Source organism: Acomys minous (assembly GCF_964271855.1).
Source record: "Acomys minous genome assembly, chromosome: 18".
Lineage (NCBI taxonomy): Eukaryota > Metazoa > Chordata > Mammalia > Rodentia > Muridae > Acomys > Acomys minous.
In genome coordinates this window covers 10,637,282-10,659,043 of record NC_140501.1, presented here as the reverse complement: position 1 = coordinate 10,659,043, position 21,762 = coordinate 10,637,282, and positions in this window count along the sequence as shown.

The window sequence follows — 21,762 nt, the reverse complement described above, 5'->3', positions numbered from 1 at the left end:
CTATCGTGAAGGGAGTAATTTTTCTAATTTCTTCCTCTGCCTGTTTGTCATTTGTATATAGGAAAGCTACTGACTTTTTTGAGTTTATTTTGTATCCTGCCAATTTGCTGAAGGTGTTTATCAGCTGTAGGAGTTCTCTGGTGGAATGTTGGGGGTCACTTATATACACTATCATATCATCTGCAAATAGGGATAATTTTACTTCTTCCTTTCCCATTTGGATCCCTTTGATCTCCTTTTGTTGTCTTATTGCTCTGGCTAGAACTTCAAGAACTATATTAAAGAGATATGGGGAAAGTGGGCAGCCTTGTCTGGTCCCTGATTTTAGAGGGATTTCCTTGAGTATCTCTTCATTTAATTTAATGTTGGCTATTGGTTTGCTGTATATAGCCTTTATTGTGTTTAGAAAAGTGCCTTGTATTCCCGATCTCTCCAGAACTTTAAACATAAATGGGTGTTGGATTTTGTCAAATGCTTTTTCTGCATCTAAAGAGATGATCATATGGTTTTTCTCTTTCAGTTTGTTTATATGGTGGATTACATTGATGGATTTCCGTTAAACCATCCCTGCATTCCTGGAATGAAGCCTACCTGGTCATGGTGAATGATGTCTTTGATATGCTGTTGTATTCGCTTTGCGAGTATTTTGTTGAGTATTTTTGCATCAATGTTCATAAGAAACAAATCCTAAAGAAATATTTTAAGTCTCGCTTGGGAACATTATTTTTTTCTGAAATGTATTGGTGTTGGTAAACTGCCTATTGTTCTTCTGTTTTAGAAATTATGTGCTGAACTTTTCCTTTTTAAATTTTAATTTATTATAATTTATTCAGATTATATCAAAATTGTTATCCCTTCCCTCTTCTCTTCCCATTCCCACCCACACTCCCTCTTCTGCCCTATTCTCCTCCTCTACTGACCAAATGGGACCTCCTCACCCACTATAGAACTACAAACTATCAGGTCTCATCCTGATAGCCTGCTTCCACTTCTTTGTGCCTGCTGGGCCTCCTCACCAAGGGGAAGTGATAAAGTCGGTAGCACCAGAATTCATGTTCATGTCAGCAACAGTCCCTGCTTCTCCCACAACCATGGAGAACGAGCTGTCCATTGTTATATTGAAACCAGGGGTCTATGTTCACTGCGTGCATTGTCCTTGGTTAGTACAACAGTTTGTGCAAGCACCCCTGAGTATAGATCCACTGGCCTTGATGGTCTCCTGCTGGGCTCTTGAAAACTCTGGGTTCTTTCATCTCCCCAGTTTTCCCTATGACTCTCAGTACTCGGCCCAGAGTCCAACAGCATCTGTCCAAATATCCTGTGTGGAGTCTCTCAAAGGACATCTATGTTCAGCTAATATCCACTTGTAAATGAGTATATACCATGCATATCTTTCTGAGTCTGGGTGACCTCACTCAGGTTGGTGGCTTTTTGTTCCACCCATTTGCCTGAAAATTTCATTTCCTTGTTTTTAATAGCTGGGTAGTATTCCGTTTTGTAAACATACTGCACTTTCTTTATCCATTCTTAAGTCGAGGGATTTTTTCTTAAGTAATTGCATTGTAAATGTAGTTATTAGTCAGCCTTCTTAAAAACAGATTTTTATTAATTATCAACAAAGAAATGACCGTTAAAATATCTACTTTTAAATAACTCCAATGAATTCTTAAAACAATCTATGAAAGAAGGTATAATTTGGCTCACTTTCTTATCTACAAAGAACTTAGCAGTGTAAACACAACTGTTTACTTAAAGTGAGATTTAATGAACTTTTAGTGTGAGACATAAATCACTTTATTGAGATTCTATTTCTTTAGATAAGTACATCCCAGTCACAGCTTCCTCTCTCTCTTCCATTCCCCGTACACCACTCTCACTTTTCCTCCCCTGTCCTCCTCTCTTTATCCTCAGAGAAGGAGAGGCCTCCATGTATATCAACCTGCCTTGACCTATCAAGATGCAGTAGGGTTAGGAATGTCTTTTCCTATCAAAGCTAGACACAGTAGCCCAGTTAAGAAAAAGGGAGTCAAAAGCAGACAACAGAGTCAGGGACAGCCATGCTCCAGCTGTTGGGAGTCACACATGAAGAACAAGCTGCACAGGTGTTACATATGTGTAGGGGGCCTAGGTCCATTCCGTATATACTCTTTGGTTGGCTTTTCCATCTCTGTGAACCCTCATGGAACCAAGTTAGTTTATTCTGTAGGTTTTTTTTTCTTTGTGCTGTTCTTGATCTCCCTGTTTCTTTTAATCATTCAGCCCCCTCTTACACGAGATTCTCTGAACCCTGCCTAATGTTTAACTGTGGGTTTCTGTAGGCTTTGAAGTTTTTCAAACCTACTTTATTTTGTGTTCTTTAATGCTTATACCTCCCTTCCAACTCTAGATAGGAGAGGAAAGAACTTAATAATAACTGCAGAAGTAGTCCTGTTCAGTCTCAGTTCCTTGGAGCAATTCTACTAGCTTAGTTGACAGGATTCCAATAGACCAGATAAACAGAAAACCAGCAATTCAGTGAAGGTGACTGTAACCACAGCCACTGGAACCCTGTGCATCAGTCAGAGCATGGAGCCTCAAAGCATTCACTGGAGCTCTCCTCTCTAGGAGTGTCTCAAAGTGGAGTGATGAACAGCCAAAACAAAAAGCCCTGCCTCTTGTTTTAGTCCTATATACATACTCAGAGTCCATACTAGGATGTTCATCAGTTGTCAAAGACCTTGTCCCAAAAAGAGGTGGTTTCTCTTCCAGTGGACAAACAACACCTGTCCTTTCACAGTATATTTTCGGTGGAAAAAACACTGCACACCTTTACACATGCCTCTTCCACCGCCCACAATTGAGATCAAAACAAAAACATATTTACGTCCACTACAGGTCTGTGCATCTGTCTCCATGAGTTGTTATGTGAAGCCTCTCAGAGGACAGTTATGCTAAGTTACTGTCTATAAATACCCCAGAGTATACTTAATAATGTCTCTTATAGAATGGGTTTTGATTTGCGCCACTTATTGGTTGGTCATTCCCTCAATTTCTGTTCCATCTTTTTTTTTTTTTTGTATCTTATAGGCAGGAAAAATTTTGGGTGGAAGGTTTTGTGGGTAGGTTGATGTCCCCATCTCTCTATTGGAACTCTTGTTTAGTTACAGGAGGTGGGCTTTTCAGGTTCCATATGCTCAGTTGTTATGAGTATTAGCTAGAGTCATCCTCATAGATTCCTGAGAGTTTCCCTTTCCTAGATGTCTGGTTCATCTAAGAGCTGTCGCCTCCCACCACCAATTTCAGTTCTCTCTACCAGTTCTCTCTTCCTCATCCAACCCCACACTTGATCTTTTCTGTTCTACTCCCCCCTGCATCTTCCACCCAGTTTCCTCCCTCCATCAACCTTTAAAGTCTATTTTATTTCTTTTTCTGAGTGAAAATCAAATATCCTCCCTTGGGCCTTCTTAGTTAATTAGCTTCTTTGGGTCTGTAGAACGTAGTATGATTATACTCTACATTATGGTTAATATCCACTTACAAGTAAGTACATACTATGTGTGTCTTTCTGTGCTTGGGTTACCTAATGCAGGATGATATTTTCTAGTTCCTTTCATTTGCTTAGAAAGTTCATTGCATAATTGTTTAAAATAGCTGAGTACTATTCCATTGTATAAATGTACCACATTTCCTTATCCATTCTTCTGGTAAGGGACATCTAGTTTGTTTCCATCTCCTGGATATTACAAATAAAGCTTTTATAAATACAGACAAGCAAGTGTCCTTGTTGTATGGTGGAGCATCTTTTAGTTATATGCCCAGGAGTGATATAACTGGGTCTTGAGGTAGTTCTATACTAATTTTCTATGAAAGTGCAAAATCGATTTTCAAATTGGTTGTATAAGTTTGCACTCCCCACCAATAATGGAGGAGTGTTCACCTTCCTCTACATCTTCAATGGCATGTGCTATCACTTGAGATTTTGATCTTAGACATTCTGATAAATGGAAGATGCAATCACTGAGTTAATTTGGTTTGTATTTTCCTGGTGCCTAAGGATGTTAAACCATACTTTAAGTACTTCTCTGCCATAGAGATTCCTCTCTTGCAAATTTTCTGTTTAGCTCTATACAACATTTTTTTGAACTTTTGTTTTCTTTTTTAATTTTTAAGTTGGAATTTATTATAATTTATTCAGATTACATCCCAATTGTTATCACCTCACTTGTATCTTCTCTTTCCCACCATCACTTCCTCTTTTGCCCTATTCCTCTCCCTTAGACCCATGACAGAAGGGAAACTCTTCCCCCAACATTTGACCACAGCCTATCAGGTATCATCCAGATAGCTTGCTTCCCCTTCCTCTGGGTGCTGTCCGACCTCCTCACTGATGGGAAGTGATCCAATCAGGGGAACCAGAGTTCATATCAGAGGCAGTATGCTGCTCTCCTCACAATTCTGGAAAAGGATTATCTATTAGGTAGATCTGAATAGGGGGTCTAGGTTTGGGTGCATGCAGCAGACTCTCTATACCCCATTTTTAACTGGATTATTTGGTTCGTTGGTGTTTAATTTCTTGAGTTCTTTGTATATTTTGGATATCCTCCCTGTGTCAGATGTAGAATTAGTGAAGATCTTTTCCCATTGTATAGGCTGCCATTTTGTCCTATTGATCCTGTCCTTTGCTTGAAGTTCTTGTCAAACAGGTCTTTCACTTGCTTGACAGGAGTTACCATGATATTTTATATTATTTGTGGCAATTGTGAATGGTCTTTTTTCCCTAATCTCTTTCTAAGCACATTTATCATTTGTATACATTACGGATGCTGGTTCTTTTTAGTTAACTTTGTAACCAGCCACTTAGATGAAGCTGTTTATCAGCTATAGTTCCTGGTAGAATTTTTGGCATCACTTATATATGCTATCACATCATTGGACTGGCTCAACATATAAAAATCCGGCAATGTAATCCACCATAGAAACAAAGAAAAAAACACAATCATTTCATCTAGTTCTAAAAAAACCTTTGACAAAATCCAACACCCCTTTATGTAAAAATTCTCGGAACTAACAGGTATACAAAGCACATATCTAAACAATATAAAGCAGTATTCAAGTAGCCAATAGTCAACATCAAATGAAATGTAGAGAAACGTACTAATTCCACTGAAATCAGGAACAATAGACAGCTACCTGATCTCTCCATATTTATTCAATATAGTGTTTGAAATTCTAGCTATATCAATAACATAACTAAAGGAGATCAAGGGGATACAATTTGGAAAGAAATAATTCAAACTTTATTGATATTTTTTAAAAGTGTTGTATGACAAGTTTTGAAAAATATATGGAGTTAAAAGTAAAAAAGAAATAAAAATAAAAATAATTGAAATGTCTCAGCTATAATATTCACAAATAATAAGGAAGAGGAATGATCTTTTTTTAAAAATAGTGATGAATAAATGAGGGATATGCTTCAATTGATTTAATACACCTGAGTACTCTGTTTTCTTTTTATTTTATTTAATTAATTTATTCAGATTACAACTCAATTGTTATCTCATCACTTGTATCCTCCCATTCCTCCCTCCCTCCCACTTTCACCCTACTCCACTTCCCTAGGTCTATGACCGAGGGGGACCTCCTCCCCCACTTTACGGTCACAGGCTATCAAGTCTCACCTTGGTAGCCTGCTTATTCTTTCTTTGAGTGCCATCAGGCCTCCCCACCAAGGGGAGGTGGTCAAATATGGGGGAGCAGAGTTCACGTCAGAGTCAGTCCCTGCTCTCCACACAACTGTGGAGAATGTCCTGTCTATTGGCTAGATCAGAGTAGGGGTTCTCTGCTTTCAATGAATAGAAACTATAAGGATATTTTATAGTAGATGTTCAAAATTGTTTTTTTTTTGACATGTGTATCAATAATAACAGAGGAAGATAATTGTGTGATTGAAAATAAGAGTGACTAAGTAACCAAACTGTATATAATAATCTCCTTTATGCTTTGACCTTTTGTATTTCATGTGCTACCTGAAGACGCCATGCATACTTGGATTGTGTCTCTCTTATCAATTAGTACAGTCAGAGTACATTTTCAGTTGGAACTTCTTGATTCTAGTTTGTGCTATCATAGACACTATATAGTTATGCAAGTTTTATAAGGCATAACTCCTGTACACTTAGTGCATCGTTGTACATGATTTCTTTTTACTTCGATCTACTTTATCTTTATAAAAATCCTATTCACCTCTGTTGCAGATGCAGTTTGACATTTCTATTCAAATGTATGTTAGATTTTGTTTGTATTATCAACTCTTGATCACAAAACTAGTATCTCAAAGCAATAAATGGTAATTACTTTTTACTTTTTTTGAAACAAGCTTCTTGCTTAGAAACTGAGCACCTTAGGTTCCACAGAGTGATAGTTTGGGTCCCTGAATTCCTCAGCTTTTTGATTCTTTCCACATATGAGTTTGCAGTTCCTCAGTGTTATCTCTTGATCATCAGGAGAGCCTATAAGGGGGGATGGCAAGGCAGAGAGGTGGAGAAGATACCAGAAAAGTCACGGCATTTTTGTAAACTCATCTTGGCACTTCTTCCATGCTCTATAGTATAATCATGAGATTATACCCTCTAAATTAACCTATATGAATATAAATGAAAGTTGTTAAATGTGAGCAAAATCATCCAGAAACAAATGAGTTTGGAAAGACCTGTTGCAGGCTGCCAAACACAACTGGGTTTACTGCTCAGTATTTGTTCCTTATTCTCCAAAGTTTCAAAAAAAATCCCATGATTTAATTATATTATTCTACCTTTTCTGAATTCTCACCTTCAAATATGTTCCTTTATTTTGAAATTTGTGGTCTGTGTTTTACATTTCAGGATTTGTGTTTTATGATTTAATACCTGTCAAAGTAAATTACTACATGTTATAGAGCTCAGAAATATTTTAAGTATTATAAAATATTATGTTATGGCATAATAAAGCTTCATTGGCAGTTAAGTCATTACAAGATATGTCCAACATCCATTGTATATACTACTTTATAGACTAGCTTGAAAATATGATTAAAAGTAGAAGTAGGACAATGATCTGGGTCAACTAGAAATTTCAATTGACTTAGATTATCCTTATAAATTTCCTAAGTCAACTGTGACTTTTACACTGGAGGCATATTAATGAAAGCTAATACAGACTGAATGATTATTAAGAAGCAGACATTGAACTTAGTAATTAACCTACATAATGTCAATCATCTTGAAATTCTAAAAGGTACACAATATTTTACTGATGTGTTATAACTCATAAAAGTGGCCTTAAATCATTTAATCAAAAATTTAAGGGTCCAGCATATAATATCTAAAGTAGGTTAGAAAAATCCTATGGGCTATTTAATGTATGCTTTATAACAAGTGAAAAATGGCCAGCACCAGTGTGTCTGGTCAAACACGTACAATATACATAGAAGCATTAAAGAACCAGCAGCAATATATTTGGATCTTACACAATAAGTAGAGTTAATAGATATTATAAATGTCCTGTGGCTATAGATTAAAATTTGCCACCATCCTGTTTCACACTAAATGTATGAAATCATTTTGCAATCTGTGTTTAGATTTTTGTATTGTAGATATGGGATAAAATCATTTTTCTATCTGTGCTTAGTGATAGTATGTGATATTCTAGAGGTGTCACTCAAAGGCTCATAAACTACCATTTAGTTTGGTGGATTGGTAAATAGCATGTTCTTTTATCAATATCCATATGCTTTAACAGTTTGTGGTTAGATTGCATGACAATGGCAGCTCCAGCCTGGAGGTATTACGTTTAATCTTCCTTTCATCTGGTATCAGACGCTAGCCTGTAGCATTGGACGTTGTAGACTTCAGCTGATCTGTGTGGATCGTGCCTGCTGGACCTGAGATATGAGGACCTAAACAAATAAATAAAACTACATATTTATGTTGGAAACAACCTTACTGTAGCATCGGTGTGTTTTTATACATGAATTTAAAAAAGAAAGCCATGGTCCAATTATTTGAGTTTAGAAAATCATGGTCAGAAAACCAGGTAAATTTATGCCAGTAAGTACATACTAAATATTAACAGAGTAGGCCTACCCCGAACTTCCTCAACACAGACCAGTTTAAAAAACAATTGCCTGGCACTTACTATAGGTTATATCTGGGAAAGCATGGATGCACGGTAAAAGGCCATATTCAAGGTACACTGACAAGATTGGGTATTATAGCTCTAATCTGACATCCAACAATGATAAACATGTTGTATAAAATAAAGTGAATGTTTCTCATGGGAGGCACAAAACACATCCAAGAACAATCCAAGGGAGAAACGCACCTGAGATAAAAGGTCCACTGCCCTGTCTTGGGAGCTTCTCTCACAGTTCCCCAGAGCATCATTTACCAGGCATCATTCTTTTTATCCTGATCATGTTCTGAAAGAAGATACTTGCTCACTTAATTAAATAATTGGTTCACTTTACATCCACCATAGCACCTTCCTTCTTTTCCTTCTGGTCCCAAAATCTTTTTTCCCTCATCGACTCTCCCTTATTCCTCAGAAAAGGAAGCCCCCTCTTAGTCACCAGCCCCATGGGGAGTTATCAAAAACCAGGCAACCAAGCCCATGTCAGAGCCAGCCCAGCTCCCCTTACTAAGGTAATCACATGGAGTCTGAAATGCCCCTAGACTATATCTGCGTTGGAGCTCTAGATCCAGTCTATGGATATTCATTGGTTGGTGCTTCTTTGTAAGAGTATGTAGCCTGTCACTTGGTAATTATTTACAACACATGAAATCAGTGATATGATGTAAATTATACTTTCTAGTTCCGTGATAAAATGCCATGACCAAAAGCAAGTTAAAGAAGAAGAAGGTTAATTGTATCTTAAAGTTCCACATCACTGTAACTAATCAAAAGAAAATAGGAGCCGGGCGTGGTGGCGCACGCCTTTAATCCCAGCACTCGGGAGGCAGAGGCAGGTGGATCGATGTGAGTTCAAGGCCAGCCTGATCTACAAAGTGAGTCCAAGACAGTCAAGGCTTCACAGAGAAACCCTGTCTCGAAAAACCAAAAAATAAAAAATAAAATAAAAATAAAAAAAAAAAAAAAGAAAATAGGGCAGGAACTCAGGGCAGGACTCAGAAACCATGAAGGACTACTACATACTGACTTGCTCTTCATGGCTTGCTAAGCCTGCTTTAACATCCACATGAGCTCAGGCTTCTCACCTAAATCATCAGTCAAGAAAGTGCATCACATAAGCACACAGGCACAATCTAGTAATTGCCATCTTCATTGAAGTTCCTTCTTCCTAAACAAGTCTAGATTGTGTCTTCTAGCAATTACATTGGTCAATGTGGCTTGTGTCAAGGTGACATAAATCGATCTAGAATATATTGTGTTACATTTTTTATAAATTTCATATTTAAAGTCTGTTAAATTTTGAATTAATAATAACTAGAAAGAAATATGTGCTTAAAGGAAGAAGTATATGTGTTATATAGTAAGAGCTTTTCTATGTATACTTCCTTATAATCTTTTCATATATATATATATTTCATATATATGAGGGGTAGTTGCTGCAAATTGTATTTTCTGAAGAACGAACGCACAGCAAAAGCAGTTCATAATACTTCTAACAGACCTCACTCATCCCATCAGGTTTACTAGCATTGGGGATAACAACTTTACCTCAAGGAAAATCAATTAACTTTGAATTCAGAAGAGAAACAATTATTTTGAGTCCTTTGATAATTTGTTTAATGTAAATTTTCAAACTATGTAAACATATTTATAATATTATAGATCCCTAGACTTTTTCATTTTTCTGCTTTAGAGAAGAAAAACTTTACGCTAAATAATATTTTTGATATTTTATATAATATATATTGATTTACAATCAGATTTTAGACACACAAAGATAGGAAAGATGTTTTCTTTAAGGCTGTCAAATATAAAAAGCCAAAAACACTAAGAATGCAACATTTATATAATTCCGATTGTGTCATGATTCTTCTTGCTATGAGTCATTTATTGTATATATGTCTAATAATATAAATATATATGTAAATTATAAAAATGTTTAATAAAATATTAAGAATAAAGGCTTACAGTTAAATGTGTTTGAAAAAATCATGCTTTTAATTAGGTCAAACTAAACATAAAATTATATAGTGACTTTTGTGTTCTATTTATTTATTTTTGCCCATTAACTTTAATAACAGCAAATTAAAGGAAAAATTAGAATATTGTTTGCCATAGAAAATGTTCAAAATCTTATATAATATTTATGGTGTTATAAGATAAATTGATTTTATGGGATGTGATAAGTTTGTGGTCAACCTGACACAATTAGCAAACATCTTGGAAACAAGTTATAATGAAGAGTTGTCTAGAGTAGGGTGTCCTGTGTCCATGTCTATAAGGTTATTTTAATTATTTTAATTGAAGTAGGAGACTTCTTCAACTAATGTTTGCCACTATTCCATAGTTAGGAGACTCTTAACAGCATAACTTTATAAAAGGAGAGAGGAAGACAAAGCACGTTAAGTGTTTATTTTCTTTCTGCTCTTGACTGAATGTCACTAGCAGCTACAAATTCCTGTTTCTTAAGTTATACAATTATGAATAAAGGCCAAATAATCACTCTGTCCTTTAAGTTGCTTCTGTCAAGGTATTTAATCACAGTAAGAATTAATGAAACAAACACCAGTTACAATCAGGAAAACTTTGTGTCCCTTCTTATCCGACTCCTCTATCGCTGACATTTCTTATTTGACTGATAGGTAACACTTTCATTCGATGTTCTATAGTTTTAATACACCTGTACAATATAGAACAATATTATCTGTATAATTCAGAAACAATTCAAATTATTATAAATATGAGATTAGGAAGTTGAATGATGTACACATAAATCTATTTGTTTCTACTGCCTCATGCCTTTGTGTTATAGATATCTAAAGCTTTATTTTATCAATCTCTTCTAAATTTATAAATTCCTTTTAGAAGACTGCTTCGCAAACATACGGATGTTTTACACATCTTCACATTTGGATTGAAAGCTTTTTCAAACAAATTAAGCTCATAACTTTTTTTTTAATTGTCTCAAAAGCTATTCTTTCAAAATAGTTAAAACTTCTAAAATCATATATGAAAGAAGTACAATTAGAAAGTATTGTTGTCAATCAAATAGTGCATAGAATAAAATATAAATAATTTTTTTTTACTTTCACTAATGATGGGAATCATGTTGACAGAGAAATATAGTAACAAATTTGTCAAACAAGTATACACTAGTTTGCTAAATAAATTCACAAGCAATTTAACAACATCCATTAGGTCATCAGAGAATTAAAGTGCATGTGTATCCAAATAAGAGTACACATATAAAAGTCTCAGAGATATGTTGAGATACATTTAAGAAAGTAAACTTGAATTTGAAAATTGAAATTCAGTAGAAAATTGAAAAAATGAATTTGAACTTTTTATTTATTTGTATACTCCCTGAGTAATTGAAAGAAAAATATTTTAAATTTTAAATAAAAAAATTTTAACTAAAAAGAGAAGAAACCAATTTGAATTGAACACCATTGGAAAATCTTTATTTATAAGCAATGTATGCCTACACATCCCACAGGAAAAATATATATAAATACATATGATAGGTAATAATACATTTTTAAGCATTAAACACAAGTTTTTCAAATCTTACTACATAAAAGTACGTATACTGGTAATAGTCCGTTATTATGTCTCAACGGACTTGCTTAATTTTGTTGCATTTTATATTATTGTGTTTTGAAATGACTGCCTTTATCAAATAGAGTGTATGTAGTTCAAGTCTTTAAGCTACCATGCTTGCCCAACTGTATGCATTCACTTTGGATATCTGAGTAAAATTTTGTAAGTCTTACAGTGTTTCATAGATTTTTGTTATAATATTCTACAATATTTTATATAAGTAATATTTTCTGCTCCCTTCATAATTATTTTAGGCCATAATATACCATGATTCTACTCTATGATAAACACAAATATTTTTGTGGTTTATAAAGCACTTTTAAAATATTGAGCTCAAGATGGGCATGGTGGCACAGCACACCCCTTTAATCCCAGCACGCGGGAAGCAGAGGCAGGTGGATCAATGAGAGTTCGAGGCCAGCCTGGTGTACAAAGTGAGTCCAGAACAGCCAAGGCTACACAGAGAAACCCTGTCTCGAAAACCCAAAAACAAAAACAGATTTGTTTACAATATTGGGCCCAAGCCATCAAGATGACTCAGCACATAAAGGTGCTTGTTGTGTCAACCTAGTGAAGTGAATATGATTTCTAGGACCCACATAAAAGATGGCCATCTGATCATGTGACATGCATATTTGTGCACATGTTTAAATCCACTGCAGAATTGTACAGGACCTTACATGTATATTCAACACATATATGAAGGAGTAATATATATTTTCAATTTCTATCATTTATGAAATATGTTTTAAATGATTTTAGATTCCCTAGACAATGATTTCTCAGATGGTTCCTAGCAAACTAGAAACATCCTGCCAAATATTTATCTTCCTGGATATTGTTAGGAGCTGTCATGATTTCATGAGAAGGTATGAAACTTCAACAGTAAACTTTGGAAAAGTTAATGTAAATATTTGCTTCAAGCTTAAAGATCCAAGTTCAATTTCTCAAACCAAATGATGAATGGAAACAATTCCAATTTGTTCCTTGACCTCTAAACATGTACCATGGCAAACACATCACAATCACACAGAACAAACACACACACACACACACACACACACAAACACATACACACACACACACACACACACACACAGCATTCACAGAGATAATATTTTAAAAAGAGGAATATAATACTTCTGTTGAAGAGTACATACAGATTACAGGGAAATATTAATAACAGTGGAAGTAAGTTCAAAAGAGGACTCAGAAGATATGAGCAGATTGTTTCAATTTCATAAAATATAACTGATATGGATTTGCTGTAGCTAGAAAGAACAAAGTAACATGTTGGGACAAAAGCTGCTTCTGGTAAAGATACTGTGAATATTGCTTAAAGAATGAGAAAATGTTTATAAAATTACATGAATTTAGTTGGTAAGGAAGAAGGAAGTTCAGACTGGTATGGTTCTAGTTTTGAAAGAAATTCTTCTATGAAAAATATGCTTTTTAAAAAATACTACATAAAAATAAATAAATTGATTTATAGATAGATAGGTACGTAGATAGATAGATAGATAGATAGATAGATAGATAGACAGACAGACAGATAGATATATAGATAACAGTACTTAATGCAGAGGAATTTGTGGGGGAAGCCAATTACATTAGATTTCACTGCTGCGTTATAATTGTCATATTAACCCCCACCCCTTGTCGTAGCAATGTTCATGTTTACGCCATTCACTTTGTAACCAAGGCCTGACCTTCCAAATAGCAGAAAGAGCACAGCATCCTGAGGTTTCAGATTGTGGCCAGCATATTTTAATGATAAAGTGTTTTTAATAAATGTAAATAATTTTAGATAGGATGCTATGACAGTTAATATACTAGAACTGCTATAAAGATCAAAGTCACATGTGTACTAAGAAAACAACTCTCTGACTTACTGTTGTACTGTTTGCCCCACTGTGGTAGTCTGAAGTCAAGCCTATGCTCTCCAAAATGGACTACATTATTCATTATTAACGTACACTGATTTGTTTACAAATACTTGTTTACCATCAGCTTCAAATGCAATTTCACTGGACAGTTAGCTGTTAAAATTATCTTTGTTTTGAATAATATGTATTGAGCCATCATCAAAACTTAAAAGGTGGTAAGGAGTTTTAAGACTAAATGATTGCACTATGTTTTCATATGTTCTATATTCAACTGATTTTTTGCTTAATTCCTTTTTTAATTATTTTCAATTTTTTTCTTAGTTTTCATGAATGCAAGTTCTAATGGTTTGAGGAGGTTTCCAATTGGATACAGAAGAAAGTAAATTGCCTGTATTCTGCTAAGTTATGACAGTGAGTAAAGATGGAGCTCTGTGACAGACTTATTTCCTGTCATATATGTAAATTTTTGTAGGAAGGGCAGTGTAATTTTCTATGAGTCCGCATCCATGTAGTCATCATATTGCTTCCTGGAAAATACCTTATGATTTAAACCCTTCTGCAAATAAAATAACTTATTTCATAGCTTTCTATTTTCTCAGGGAAAATGATTTTAAAATAAGTGTGAAAAAAGTCCACATGAGTTGAAGGGCTTTTCTGGGAGCATACGAAAACGTGATACTACACAGGCAGTAAAAGGTCCCCATGTGCTTCCTGCTTAGAGTATCTTTATTATTTTCCCCCAGTGAGGAAAATGACATTTTCTTTGAAATCCACAACAATATGCTTGGTCAAAAATATTTTCCACATTCACTCAGTTGGAAATATTGAATGAAAACAGAAAATATAAAATGTTCTGTGTCAAATATATGCCTGAAAAAACAAGATTATGTTGAAATATTAAAAATTACATATAAACTACCAAAAGTGCATATTTAGAATTAGTGAGGAAGTTGAAACCATACACCAGAGAGTCAAATTTGAAATGCTAGATAATCCACACCTCCAATTACACATTTATATGTGCAAAGTTAAATATGGGAAATACATTTTTTATGTAACTGAGACACTTAAAATAAGTGGACACACAAGCCACTTTAACCTAAACCTTCATGGTAATGTACAAATAAAGACTCTTTGTTTGTATTCTGTAGGTACAAAAGTTACAAAATCAAAGTCTTTTAAGTTTATTGGATTGATCATACTTATTAAGCATTTTCAAGGAAGTATCTAATTTTTACTCATGAAAATAATGATGAAACACTGCACCATAAAGGTAACGTTGTAGAATTCATTTTCAGCTCCTCACCAGCAGTTTCGTTGTTTTATTTGAAAAACAAAACAAACAAAAACTGAATATTTCAGACACGTACTGTAAAAAGAGAATAAAATATAAACCTACCAAAATTCATTGCAATTATAGCTCATGAGGTGACACATTCTGGCCAAGAAATATTAACTTTAATTGCTTTCTTATAGATACAAAGACATACTCCTCAGCTTTTCTAAAATTTAATTATGAATTTAAGAAAACTGGCTGCAGAAGACAAACAGGTTATACAATAAGTTCTCTTTAATAGTAAATATATGGCCACAAAACTATTTTTCCAGATTGACATCATGTGTTACTTTTAGTGGAATAGATGTCTGTTGTTAAAAAGCCATAATGGTAGTGTAGGTACTAAATGGAAAATATAATTTATGAAAAGCACAGAATTTAGGTCACAGAGATTGAGCTTCATAATAAAGTAAAGTAATAGCTAAAGGAAAAAAAATGACAGTTAAAGCTGATTTCTGTACTGAAGGAAAAGTTTGTTTGTGTATGTATGCATAGTGTGTATATGCAGTGCTTGTGTATGTAAGTGTGTCTGTAGGTGCATATATGTGCCTGTGTGTGTGCCTGTGTATGTAAGTGTGTGTATGCATGTGTGTGCAGGTGTGTATAGGTGTGTGTGTAGGTGTAGTGTGTTTAGATATGTGTGAATAGTGTATGTTTGTTTATCTCTATGTTCTATATGTTTTTAAGTAAACATTTTTATTTTTCACATATACATTTATATTATTACACATATATACAATAAACTACCTATAGCAAGAGCAACCATGACACAATCAGGGATTATATAAATGTTACATTCTTAGTGTTTTTGCTATTTGTATTTGACAGTCTTGAAAAAAACATCTTTCCTATCAAGGTGCATATAAATTTGGAATGTAGACCAATCTCCACCACATCTTGTCATTATCAACTTAAAACATCTATCTAGACCTAAAAGCATCTTAACCCCAAAACAACTAAGCTTTGTGTTAAAACTAGGTTACCTGGTCTTCAACTGCATCAGAGACTTGAGAAGAAATAAACTTGATTACCTGAGTATGGCAGGAGTACAGGTTAGGAGTTTTCCAAATGAGAAGATGATAGTTTTCTACCTGAATAGTCACCCAAGATTCTCTATAATGTTTGAGCATCTTCTTCAGCTCTCTACTCTTCACATACATTATATATACATATATATGTATATATATGTGTGTGTGTATATTATACATTTTTACACAGATAACTCAATTATATCACAAGGTTTACTTCCCATATTTTGAAAGTGATATTGCAGGCTGTTTAGGATAAGTGAGCTATACAAGTTAATTGTAAGATGATCAAATCATGGTCATGTCAATCACTATTCTACTTTTACCACAAGAATATACATCTGAGGTGTGGCAGACAGATATGATCCTACAGAAAGATAAAGTAGGATAGTTAGATAAGGTTTTCAAAAGCTTCAGAGACATCCAGAATATGACATTTAAAATGTTTTATTAATTTAAAGGCTCACTTGACAATGAGACTGGTTAACTCCTGCCAACATCCAGCATACCTCAAAGAAGATGATGAGGATCAAAGAACCTCCTTATGGAGATGGCTTCAATTGTGACAAACAAGATACTTGGCAAAATGACCTCATTTCTACCACAGACAGAATTCTGGGGTACAGGCCGAGTCCATGACCAAATTCTGCCAAGATAGTGTAAGCAAGTCCTCAATAGTTCCTGCCTCACAAATATATGTTCTATATGTTAAACACACAGATTACAATAACATGGAGATAATTAAAGGAGAGAGGGACAGAGAAAGGACAAAAATAACACTATTGAGATTGAAATCTGTAATCTAGAAACATTGATTAGTATTTTACGAGCTTGTTTACATGAATTATATAAACAGAAAACTGATACATCGACAAGGTCCGTAAAATACTCAAAAAAATAATAGCTATGTTTAGATATTTACTCCAATGTATATTTGAGTAAAACAGGCAACCTATCTAATCTAAATCACTCCTATAAAGATAAACAGGGAACATTTATTTAACTTGAATCACAAAAATGAAATATATTTACAGTAAATATGATATTAATACATTAATATAGGGAAATGGCTATATATACATATATCCTGATTTTATTAATTAACAAAGAATCTTACGAAAGCCTAAACATTAGAAATATGAATGGTTATAAGTATATTAAAATTTTCATTTTAGAAAAACACATAAGATACCATGTTTCCTCCACTAGATTACAAACATATAATTAAACATAGGATATCAATCAACTGGCTCAATTGTGACTAACAACACCACAATGAAGAATTCTTAAACTGCAGCATATAAACTCAGATTTTATGCTCACATTTTACTTGGTTCTGAAGAAATGAATTAGAAGTGCTTATCTTTCCTGAGAAATTTTATTTATACTAGGTTTAAAGTATGAAAAAAGCATTATTTCTGTTTGCTTGGCTGTACTTTGTCATGTTTCTAAACCTCCTTATGTGTAGAATTAGTTCAATGATCTTTACAAGTTTTAAAAAATAGAACTTGTAAATTTTTGGAAAATTTTTATATGGAGCTTGATTAAATTTTAAAGTAATGAACTCTGTGTACTTATACATTATTTTTCAAGTTCAGTCTGACAAGGATACAGAATCCACCTTGATCTACTTTCACTGTTTCTTTCTACACTTTCCTATTTTGCAAACCAATAGAAAAAAATCTATGTATTGAATTATTTAGCTCAAACCTTATACTTGATGTACTTTAGGATTTATTGCCTAAAATATCTAGTTATCAACAGTCTTTAATATATTTATAACCCCTCATGTTAATGCTCTATCTATATAAATTGTGGATATAAGATGCTGTGACAGTCATTTCTGTTGACTGTTTTGTAATGCTTTTTTAATGAGGGCCTATAACTTCTGTAAAACATGTAAGTGATGTCTTAATTATAGGATTACTGTAATTAGGAGATTTGACTTTTTCCTCATTGTGTACTTGTGTATCATACACTTTCATATTTGGATCATAAATAATATATAGAAAATATATATGTGTGTGTTTATATGTATATCTATAATCATATCTACAGATATATAGCTAAGCCTATAATATATACATATATGATTGCATGCATTATGTATATATATATAAGGTATATATAAAGTCACTATAACATGAAATTCAAGTAGCACAATATAGATAAAGGAAGGAAAGAAAGGATATTACTGGTAAATGGGTTTGTGTAATGCAAAAAGTATATGGTGAATTTGATCAGAATACATCATACATTTGAATAAAACTGTCTCTATGAATCACACCAATATATACTCTGAGTACTCTAGTAATGATAGAAAGAAGGAGAAGAAAGAACTAAGAGACAGAGGGGAGGCTCTCAACATGTTCATCTTTGAAATATATTTGACTTCTGTTTTTACCTTGTATGTGAGATTGTCACCATTCTAATAGAAACCTTGTGTCATTTGGAAAGTCTTTTTCACTTTAGCTTGCTTGGAACACTTGTCACTGTTGAGCTTTGAGACTGCAAGGTCTTTGATTCACTTTATATTTTTTAGCAGCTAGTTTTATGCTTTATTTAAATCAGTCATTACTTATACTTGAACAATGGCAAAACCTGAGACCAGTCTTAAAAACCTACTGTGCCAAGAATGTGAGGGTCATGTCTGGTTCTCCTTAAATGTGGGACACTGGCCAGCACTCTAGCTTGTTTAGAGGCCATAAGTTCCAGTGCAGGCTTTCTTAGCCAAGGGAACTAAGCACTTACAGGTTTGTTGTTTTATTTGCCCCTGTGCCCTAGGCCTAGGACTGACTAACAGCTCAGAAGAAAAGAGCAACAGTCAGTGCATAACTCTGCCCTGTAGGAATTTGCCCTCCAGTTCTGGCAGCCTTTGTTCTTTTATGAATGCCTTCAGTGGTTTTTTAAATATTTTATTCATCTTTTGTAGTTCTTTTCAGCTTCAGGTCGATCTCATGCCAGCTATGCCCTGCTGAAGTAGGGTTCTGTGATCAACATCAGCTTTTGTACTTGTTTTATGTACATCTTTTTATGTGTATGAATATATATATACCTTTAGAAATTTAATGTGTATAAATTATAAACTGCATGTTCTTATACAATACACAAATTATTGATGAAAATACATTTTATAACTGTAGTTAGTTATTTAAAATCGTGTTAAAGAATCATCAATTTTTACAGGTAAATAAAGATTAAGAAAAATTTACAGCTTTTGAGAGCCAAAATATTATGCTATTTCAAAAACTGTGTTTATGTGAACAAAACAATTATGTTAAATTGATAAGTGGGACACTTTTATAATAATGAAGATTTTCCACGTTGATGAAATTAACTTTTAAGATGTGACTTGGATTTTTAAATATGAGATAAAAAAAATTCCACAGATATTACTATAGTCGTTGTCTTTGATCCTTTACTTTAAATCTCAATCATAATTGTAGAAAATGAAATCACATAATTATATGTGATAATCTTACAATAATGAAGCAAACAGCTATTATTTTAATTTGCAGGTATCCAAAAGAGGGTGTAGGCAAATGAAGTTTTACTACACCAGCATCATTAATTTTTTTGTTTGTGTACAGAAGCTGGAATCCCAGTGTCACTTGCGCTATGTAGCTTGTAGCTGCTGCATCAGCATCTTTGCGTATGTGGTCAGAAAGAAAGTTTTCAAAATAGATGATGTGATCCCTTTATTATTATAGAGACTGCTGGTTTTGTTCCATGAGCTTTATCCATAGAATCCCAGCCACAATTGAATGCTCTTAATGTTCAGTAAGCTGTGTATGGAAGACTTGAGGGCAGGGAAAGAAGGAAAACTCACAGGTAGAGTGAAAGAATAAAGAAAATAGAGAAGAAAAGGGAGATGATGGGCAGAGAAAGCAAGAAAAATGGGAATTCAGTAAAACAACACATAGAAGCATGTGTGTGTTTCAAAGACCAAAAATAAAAATTTTGTGAAAGCATTGTAGGAAGTGTGTCTAGCACATTTTGGAATTAAATATATTACCAATGTAGTATTGCCATAAAGACTCTTAATTTCTTCTAAGAAAAATGTATTATTTTCTATAAACAAGTGAAGTTAAAAAAAATGAAATCTAGAATATCTAGATATCAAAATATAAGTGTATTATCAGGAAGTCACTGTTTAAGGATATGAGGAATGATATAGTGGTTCCATTTAAGTACATTGTTTATTCCCAGTAGAAGTAAAAAGCAACTATGTGATATGTTCTATTTCAGAATAAAACATGGGTATAGTGTAATTACCGAACAAAAGAAGAAAGGGATGAATAAGGGAGAGAGAGAGAGAGAGAGAGAGAGAGAGAGAGAGAGAGAGAGAGAGAGAGAGAGAATGAAAGAAAGAAAGAAAGAAAGAAAGAAAGAAAGAAAGAAAGAAGGAAGGAAAGAAAAACTAAATATGAATATTTTGAATGGGACTACAGCATGTGAGTTCTTCTCAATTCTGAGGTAAATAACAACTATTTGTGAAAGACTTCAAAGCATTCCAGCAGTGTGACACTGCAAAGGACATTAGACAGAAGCAATAGCCATGCAATATATATTATTAATAATAGGCAGCCAAAATAAGAAATTAATTTTTATTATCTGGAACATTAATGAAATTTTATACAGTATTAAAGTGCTGCTAATTAACTGATAAACAAATATCAATCAATGCATTGAAATAAGTGTGAGACCATTTCAGAAAATATATTAGAAAATAAATGTGTGTCATGTGGTACTTTGAATCGGTATATCCCCATAGTCACGTGTTTGAATGCTTGGATGTTACTGTTGGCCTTGGTCACCTCTCAGAAGTTGAAATGCTGTCCTTCTTGTTGGAGATACCATGAGCTTCAGACACAGGTTAAAGAAGATTCAAACTGGATCTGGCCACAAAGTCTCCTCAAGGAAGAACTTAAAATGCCAAAGTAGGGAGGCAGTCAATAGTCCCACATAGATGTGATACCTATGAAGCACAAAATGACTAGGTCTGTAAAATATTCCTAATGGTGCAGTACCAGTGATGATAACTCGACAGTAACCTATATCTCAGTCTTAAATATATCGCTGCCATTTTATTAGATCAGCATAATTCTTAACTCCAATCTAAATATTTATCTTAATACCCACAGGTAAGTATAGCTCTTAGACCTCTTCAAAATATTTTCTCTTTGCGGAGACATAGACCATTATATCCGCAACATTTCAAAACACAAAGATCAACAGAGAACCCCTGCACTAATACCCAGAGACCATCATTGAAGTGGGGTGTAAAGTACATAAGGGCCAAAGGACCAAGACCGAGAAGCCCACCGAGAGACTATGACTCATATAAATGACAGAAACTTCTCACCCGTAATACCTTAAAATGCTAAAGAAAATGAAAACAGTGTCAACACTAGTAACCATGTTAATGCTGAAGGAGAAAATATCATGGAGCCTATTCTTAGGCTGTTTAGTTGCTATTTAGGCGAGTAAAGACTGCTGAGGTAAGGGTAACTAGTCTCCTAGGAATGCATCCCGTAAGGGGTTACACAACATAATGTACCTGAAATCATATTTGTACAAGCAACAATAAATGGGCACAAGTTTGTGTGTGTGTGTGTGTGTGTGTGTGGGTGCATGTGTGTTTAAAATAAAAAGTGATCATAAATTTAAACAGAAGCAATGAGTAAGGAGAATCACGGAGTTAGAGGGAGAAGATATGGAAGGTGAAGAAAGTAGAAAGTTATATATATGTATATATAATATTATA